The sequence below is a fragment of the Notamacropus eugenii genome, chromosome 1 (assembly GCF_028372415.1).
Source record: "Notamacropus eugenii isolate mMacEug1 chromosome 1, mMacEug1.pri_v2, whole genome shotgun sequence".
Taxonomy (NCBI): domain Eukaryota; kingdom Metazoa; phylum Chordata; class Mammalia; order Diprotodontia; family Macropodidae; genus Notamacropus; species Notamacropus eugenii.
Window position 1 is genome coordinate 51,011,924 of NC_092872.1, and position 6,773 is coordinate 51,018,696.

Genomic DNA, 6,773 nt, shown 5'->3' on the forward strand with positions numbered 1-6,773 from the left:
GTATATGAAACAATGACCATCATCATAGGAGCTAACATTTATATAGCACCTTAAGACTTGTAAAGTATTTTACAAATGTTCTCATCTGATCCTCACAACAACCCTGAGAGGGAGGTGCTATTATTATCTCCATTTTACAAATGAAGAAACTGAGGCAGGCAGGTGAAGTGACTTGCCCAGGGTTACACTGCCAGAAAATGTTGGAATCGGGAAGACTTCCTGTCAAATCCTGAAGACCTGAGTTTGAATCCTGCCTCCAAGAGGAGCACGCTATCCATCTTACCTCCTAGCTGCATGAACTTCTGTTATGAACCAACGTGTTCCATAGTGCAGCAGAGAAAACTGAGGCCAAAACAGAAGACCTTCCCCGCCAAAGTCACGCGCTGAATAAATGTCAGACCTGGTGGACTGGAATATAGATCTTCTGTCTGGATATCCAGTAAGATTGAATTTGAAAGTAAGGTTTTCCTAAAGCAAAACAAAATGTGGGAGAGTTATCCTTTGGATGAAAATTCTAATAATAATAATACTTCTATATTTCAAAGGAAATCTCAAAATATCTGTGATTTCATCAATGTGGTATTTCCTCTACTGATGCAGGTCACACATATCCCCTTAATTTGTAGTTTCATGAGTCATCATGACCAAAGAAATAAAAAGATGGCTTTTCCTTATATTGATCACATATGACAGGTTTTTTTGTGGGGGTTAATATGGGATTTTATCCTGAAATTCCTGGTGTGATTTTTCTTTGAAAGTTACTTAATATTAAGAGTGGCCCATTCACATACCAAGAATGTATTGAGGCAGTATTTGAACCCTGGCCTTTCTGACTATGCCAGGCTGCTTCCCTCATGGTATTTTATCATTTGCAAAGTATGTTACCTCAATTATTTCATTTTATTCTTATGACAGTCCTTGAATGGGTGTAGTCCCTACTTTTAGGTGGGGAAACTGAGGCTGAAAAGGAAAGTGACTGATAAAGGCACAGAGCTAGCGATGACAAGAATTAAACAAGGCCTTCTATCACCACATGTAGCTTCTTTCTTTCCCCTCTTATCCTTCCACCTCACGAGAATCAACTGTGTATGAAATTCTAAATAGTGATGACTCTAGGGTTTTTTGTATGTCTCCTAGATGCTTTGTTCTATTATTAAATCAGGCTAGCTCCCTTGAGCCAGAAAATACTCCAACCCCCAAACCTTAGGCCCTTGAGTGCCCAGCATCTGACAATCACACTTCTAAAGAGAATTTGTGACAGATTACTAAATTGACTAACCAGATAGCCCCTTGTGATTTACTTATCTCTGACTCAGGTGTTACCTTTAATACATGCTGTAGAACAAGCTTAAGACTATATGCCACACACTTTCATGAACTCAGATAGTGGGCTTCATAAATATATGATGCCCAGTCTAACGAACACTCTGAAGGTTTGAGGTAAATGAAAGGTCATGTAAATATGGTTCTGGAGCTCAGGAAAGATAGGTTGACGCTAGAGTCACAGATCTTGCAGGCACCTACATAGAGGTGATAAGCATAACCTTGGAAGCACACCAGTTCACCAATGGAGAAAGTACATGGAGAGAAGATGGTTAAGGACAGAACCTTGGGTTAGAGCATTAGGAAAAAGTGGTCATCAGGGGAAGGTGGATAGATAAGAGAAGGACCAGCAAAGAGACTAGTGTCACAAAATCCAGGGAAAGAAAGAATATCCAGGAATTAGTCCACAATATAAGAAGCTGCAGGGAGTTCAAGGATGATGGGAACTGAGAAAGGGTCAGTGTTTGGTTATTAGGAGGTCATTGATGACTTTGTAATTCCATTTGGAAGAGAAGTCATTAGCCAGAACCCCATGGTCTCAGGTCATAATCACACAAGGAGTGAATGAGAGTGGGTAGCCACTTGGTAGTACTGCCTTATCTGTGGAAGCATGGGTCCCAGTGGTATCCTTCCCTATCATAGCTACTTATATTTTTATAGGTCCTGTAGATTTTTCAGGGATCCTGCAAATATTTCTGGGGTCATGTGAGTATAAAATAGTATCAAATGTATATTTTTATTAGAGTAGGGAGCTGTGATTGAGTAGAAAGATCAAGGGATCTGGAGTTAGAAGTCCTGGGTTCTAATCTTAGCTCTGTCAATGACTACATGTCACTTTGGGCAAGTCAGTTCCCTGTTCTGGGACACACAGAGCACAGTGGACACATAGGAGGCATTTAATAAGAATTTGTTGACTGAATGCGTGATGGCATACTATGTTATTAAAACTGTCAGTTCTCCAGGTTGCTTAGGGGAAATAAAACCACTCTGGACATGACAAATGCACTGAATATGATGGAATGTACATAGTTCTCATTTGTGTCCATGAAGAAAAATTAATTCCAGAGAAGAGAGGGAGACCTACATAAGGGAAGTAAGCAGGTGAGTCCAGGAGCTAAAGAAAGGTAAGTGGGAATACCATGTCATCCCCACATCTATGGTTGTCCTTCAAGGGCCTGTCCTGGCCCTTCATCTAGCTCATCAGACACACTTTGCCTTAGAGAGCAGGGCAGAACAAATGAGGTTGTAAATGGGTTTTTCATCCGTGCAAGAAAGTGGCCAGCTGTGGGGCCCCTTTGGTGAGGGAATAATTGCTCTCAAACTACCCGGTTTTCTTCAAGTCTCACTGTCATTATTGAGCTAAAATCAAAGACCTTGTGGTGCCTGGGAAGGTTCAACATTTGAAGGACACTAATCATAGGCTGTTACAGGGTAACTTACTCACATAATGACAGTACTTGAGACTGATAAAGCTCCCTGTTTATAAAAAGCCTTTGGGGGAGGGAGGTTTTGGAGTGGGAAATGCATCAGACATTCTCTCTGAGATCTTAAAGACCCAGGGTAGAAAACTCATTTGACTCTTCCCTTTCTATGTGCCCCGCCTCTTCCCACATCCAATTAGTTGCCTTTTTCTATCTTCCTGATATCCCTTGCACATGACTTCCAAACTACTGTAAAGCAGGATAGTGGTTGTCGTGATAGAGTTAGTCTAACAGTTAGTTAGATAGAGCAGTTAGTCTGAGTTCAAATCCTGCCTCAGACGTTTGTTAGCTGTGTAACCCTGGGTAAATTGCTTAGCCTTTCCCAGTCTCAGTTTCCTCATATATGAAATGGGGATAATTATACTATTTCCTCATATGTAAAATGGGAGTAATAGTAGTACTTACCTCTCAGGGTTGTTGTGAGATTAAATGAGACAGCATATGCAAAGGGCATTGAAAACCTTAAAATGCTATATAAATGCCAGATGTTATTGTTACCATCACCCTAGTCCAGGCTTAGCATTAGAACTCAATTTCCTGGTCCATTTTAGCATGGGGCAGCATGACTTCATTACAGCTCTGTAGACCATTGTGAAGTATCTGGCCTCTCTTCTTGTTATGTCATTTTTCAGTTGCATCCAACTCTTTGTGGCCCCATTTGAGGTTTTCTTGGCAATGATACTAGAATGGTTTGCTCTTTCCTTCTCCAGCTCATTTTACAGATGAAGAAACTGAGGTAAGCAGGGTTAAGTGATTTGCCCAGGGTCACACAGCTGGTAAATGTTTGTGGTCAGAATTGGACTCAGAAGAATAAGTCTTTCTGGTTCTACCCAGTGCTCTATCCACTGTGCCACCTAGCTGTCCCATCTGGGCTATCCCAGGACAATCTGTGTAAAAGTGAATACTTTACTGGCAATGTGTTTTCATGAGAAAGACAATGAGCCCTCAACTCTAATATGGCACAGGTACTTCCTGAATCTCCTCTACCCTTTGGAAAATATGTATTCTTGTACCAGGGTATTGGACCAAGTCTAACAAGGAGACAAATCTGCAAAATCAGGCATTTATTAAGAGTCTACTGAGTATACGACATTAGCCTAAATACTGAGAGGGAAGCAAAATTTCTTTATACCATCATCCAGTCTAGTACAGTGAGTCATTAATAGAGATAAGGCACAGAGTTCCATGATAAGTGCCGTAAATTAGAAATAAAGTCTTTTGTGAGGTCTTAGGGAGGAAGTTATTGCCAATTTGAGAGATTGAGGGGAGTCAGGGAAGGCTTTTGGAAGGAAGTTGCATGTAGTTAAGCTTTAAAAGATGGGTATAAATTGAACAGGTATACAAAAGGGCCTGGTGGGGGAGGTAACAGAAAATTGTTCAATCTGACAGCTATGGCTAGGAATGTAGAGCGGTGGCAAGAAAATAGAGAAATTTCAGAGAATCAATCATGGGGCACATGTTCCCTGCAATGATGCAGATCACCACCTATCTATGCCTACACAGCCCAACTCACTGTTGGGGCCTTCCCAAATGTCTGACACAGAGTATCCATCCAGTGTGCTGGGGCTTCCTTTGATTTCTCTAGACATGGTGAGAGCATTAGTGGAATATGAAGAGGAGGGGAGGATGATGACTGACTTACTAACAAGCAGAGTTGCCCCAAAGGGGAACAGGGTACCCATGGAGCTAAGAGTATGACATCCAGCCTTCCATTAGTGACTGGATGACTACTTTGGTTGAAAAAGGTGAGGAGTTATAAAAGGGATTTGTTTATTAGCTTAGGCAGAGCTACATGAGCTTTAAGGACAATTCCAACTCAGATTCTTCAGAAAGAGGATTGCTAGCTTCCCTCAACGAGTCCAACACCACTGGTCCACACAAACTATATCCCTAGGGGGTTGAAAACTGAACAAAAACAAATAAACCCTGGCAAATGTGATTGCCAAGCTACTGGGAGTCAACCTCCAAAGATTTAGAAAATAGAAAATGGTGGTATAGTATGGAGATGGGAAAAGAGCAGGTTCTTTCACAAATAGACTAATAAGCTGTACTTCTGGTTCTGGAATGTAGTATAGAAAGATCAGTTTGTGAGTTAGAATGAGCTTAGTGGGAAAGGAGAAGGTGATATAATATGGTCCCGTGATTTCCCTTATATAGGGAATTCCTGAGAGGAAAAGTCTTCTACCACTGCAGAGTAGCCACTTTTCTGCAACTTGAAGCCTTAGAGAGTTGTCCAGGACACTGAGAGTTACAGTGACTTGCCCAGGGTCCCACAGCTAGGATATGTCCAAGGCAAGGTTTGAACCCTGTCTTTCTCATTCAGAGACCAGATCACAATCCAGAACCTTGCAAGACTTCCTTTATGGTTTATTCTAAACTGAAGCATCATGAAAAGAAATATGATGTCCAGAATGAGGAAAGGAAAGTGTTTCTGCTCTTTGCTTTCTCCCTCTTGCCCCCTGTCCTGAATGGACTACATTCTAGAGCACTGTATTCATTTCTAGGTGTCACATTTTAGGAAAGACTGACAAACTGAAGGAAGTCCAGAGGAAGGCATTTAATATGGTGAAGCTATGACAAGATAACTAAAAACCACACCATGTGAGTTCTACTTTGTTAAACTAGTGCTTTGGGTCTGTGCGTGACTGTGTGTGTCTGTGTTTCTCTCTATGTTGGAGTCTCCCTCACTCTGTCAAAAGAACAGAAGGTTGCAGGTTTGAACTTTAGCAAGCATTTCTGAGGAAAAGAACTTTGAACTGTGAACTTTGAATACAAACACAAGAACTGATAGAAACCTAGAAAGGCAGATTTATTTGATCAATTAGAAGTATGATGATAATTTGCCACCATTCTAACAGGGAGAGATGAAACTTGTTCCTTTAGAAGCTTGCTTGATGTCTCCAAACAGTATTCAGTAAGTTAAACAAGAAAAGCAGGGTACATGAGGTGGATTGATTCTGTTTGGAGGACTTTAAGAGGAGAAAGAAAAGGGAGGGAAAAGGGAATAAGTTAGTGTTAAAAAGCAGAAAAGGAAGATGGATCTTTCTACTTCTCATAAATGCAATATATAAGACCATACAAACATGGAGGAAAGGATAGGGGACCAGAAGTGAGATCAAGTTGTTTTATCTGATATGGATAAAGGGGAGTGCAACACACACATACGCATCTTGGGATAAGAATATATCAGATTCATTAGGGAAGCAAATAGAGATGGGGGGAAGAGGATGGAGTCAAGAGGGAGGATAATGGAAATACCAGGGAGGGAATTTTCACAAGAAAAAAACAATTATCTTACAGAGGAAATGGAAGAAAACCAGAATCTATGGGTCAACAAAATGACTAGTCACATCTTCAGAGGACCTCTGATGAAATATGGTACCCAATTCCTGACAGAAAGGTGATGAATTCAAAATGCTGAAAGACATCCATTTTTGGCCAAGACCATGATGGGGATTCACTGTGCTTGACTATGTTTGTTTGTCTCATGACTTCCCTTCACCTTCTCTTTCTTTCTTTTTTTTTTTAATTAGTGGAATGGTATGGGCAGAGATAGGGGATGGAGAATATAACAGTATTGATGCAAACCCCTGCCCCTCCTGACCCGGGAAACATTTTTAAATGCACAGAGGGAAGCTCTGAAGGAAACCCAGACAAGCAAGGTAGCTTTGAAAGTTATGTATAAACTATATTACATCCTTTAAAACATAAGTGATATGAAAGTGGATATTTACAGTCTCATCTATAATCCTTTACTTGTATTCTGTTGTATATATGTAAATGCTCCCTTTTGATGTTTAAGGTCAAAATAAAAATAATTTTTAAATCTTTAATAAGAAAGCATAAATTCTATCCATTATATTCAACCTGAGTTTTATTGCCACATATTATTGTGCACAGAAGTCATTCTCTGAAACCTCATTGTGACATGGAGGTGACCTTGAGTTCTTAATGACTATGCCAATGGAG

The 6,773-nt window shown here is 40.5% G+C and overlaps 1 long non-coding RNA gene across 1 annotated transcript; it reads left to right on the top strand.

Moving 5' to 3' along the window:
• The first annotated feature begins 730 nt into the window (after positions 1-730).
• Positions 731-6,461, top strand: LOC140499400 (uncharacterized). The gene is made up of 3 exons (XR_011965436.1): positions 731-5,405; positions 6,105-6,204; positions 6,338-6,461. It is a non-coding gene; the product is annotated as an uncharacterized lncRNA (long non-coding RNA).
• The last annotated feature ends 312 nt before the right edge of the window (positions 6,462-6,773 follow it).